The following is a 2124-nucleotide window of genomic DNA, read 5'->3' on the forward strand; positions in this document are numbered from 1 at the left end:
TCCAGGGGATGAAGCCAAAAAGTATGTAACAATGCCCCTTTTCGCTCATATTATTTAGAAAACTATGAGAGTTTTAGGGAACTTTTACCAGGAGTAAAAAAATAGGCTAATGTTTATACTATCTGTTTACATTTATTATACATAAATAGAAGCATTTTGCTTAATATAAAATGAAACAAAAGGACAGACTATGGGTTAGGAACTGTAACTTTGAGCAGGGAGGCTGCAGAAACTTTATCATAGGAGGATGATATTAGAAATGATAAAGGAAAGCTGAAATGCCAATTTGAGTGTTAGAATAAGAATACACTAGACCTTGCAAAGAGCAGGTGCAAAGGCCCTGCTGTCAAAGTGTCCCTAAGGTATCCCTCTCTCTCGCTCTGTGTCTTACAGACCTAAGAAAACTCTTTTAACCTTGTAAGTCATAAGCAGGTTGCGAGATGAGCAGAAACATTCTCTCAGTGTGTGTAAATGACTCTGACCCTTTTCTGGTTTGTAGGTTTCAAAGTTTCTAGTATGTTCATTAACTTTCATGTCACCAAATAAAACGCCTGACAGAAGAAAAACTTAAGGTAGGGAAGATGTATAAAAGCTCACAGCTTCAGAGATTTTAGTGAGAGGCTACTTGGTTTAGTATCTCCAGACCTGCAGTGATACACCACTTCATGGTGGTGGCTATGGTGGCTACAGGTGGCTGAGACTGTGGTCCTCATGCAAGAAAGGAGGATACCCCTAAAGGCGTTTCCACAGGACTCAGGACTTCTGGTTAAATCCCATATCCTGAAGTTTCCAGAGGATCCCCAAATGGCACACTAGCTGGAGATCTAAATTTTAATACATGGTCCTTTGTAAGGGCAAGGAGTTTGCTAATATACAAGCCGTATCACCAGGCACTGGACACAGACCTACTAGGAGGGAGAGACACAACCTGAAAGTCCTTCTCTGCTCATGGGATTGGCAGGTCGGCATGTGCTGTAGATGACAGGAGCCAAAGGAAGGCAGATAGTAATTAGTGTGCTTTGCTAGATCCAGGCATCCAACAAAAGGAGATCCCAATCTCCTATCTGATTCCTAGATCACACATAAAATACTCACACAGACACACACACAGACACACACACACAGACACACACACACACAGACACACACACACACATACACACCCTCAAGGAAGTTGGAAGAATACCTTAGGTAGGGTGAATGTCTCAGCAATATATTCCAGCACAGAACGAGGATCATTAGTTATTTTTCTGAGTCACAGGGATTGTACAGAAAGATAAAGCCTGGAGTTGGTAAGATACCCAGTGTGGTCAAACTTGGTTGAAACTGTCCCTAAGTCTGTATTAGTAACCTTATGGATAATACTGTCTTCTGTGAACATGTGACAGCGTTGCGCGTACACCAGGATAGTGCCTGTCTATCCCATGAGACTTGTTGAAGTAGAAAAACAATGTGGAGACCGTCACCTCTTAGGAATAACAAAACAAAGCAAACATCAAAACGGCTTTGACTACTGCCACTGCAGAAGGTGTAATGGCCACACTTACACAAATACCTGGAGCACCTTCCTGGATACTCACCATGTATCACATTTACTTCTGCACCAAAGCACATTTCTTACTTATTCAGTTTAGACCCAAAGGTGCATGGATATTAAAAAAAAAAAAAAAAACTTTCTTCAAGTCACACAGAAAGGCTATTTGTTACCAGTCAATGTGGTTATAAAATATTTTCACCCAACCAACTGTTTATAAGGAAGCTGGAGATGAAAATGAAAAGGGTATTATTATCCCATCCCTCCTTCATAGTCACTCATTCCTACGGTGAGCACTCTGTACATCCACTTGCTCCCACTGTTGTGTCTTACTGGCACAGGCAGCAGATAAAGTGAACTAGAACCATCTTCCATGGGTCTAAGTTCCCTAAGCAAATCAGTGCTGCTAGGATATACATACAAACATACATACATCACACATACATATATACAACATACATATATACACACATATATACAACACACACACACGCGCGCGCGCGCGCGCACACACACACACACGCACACACACACACACGCACGCACACACACACACACCACTCAGCTTTAGAGAATGTCTCCACCACCAC

This window comes from Mus musculus, chromosome 14 (assembly GCF_000001635.26).
Source record: "Mus musculus strain C57BL/6J chromosome 14, GRCm38.p6 C57BL/6J".
Classification (NCBI taxonomy): domain Eukaryota; kingdom Metazoa; phylum Chordata; class Mammalia; order Rodentia; family Muridae; genus Mus; species Mus musculus.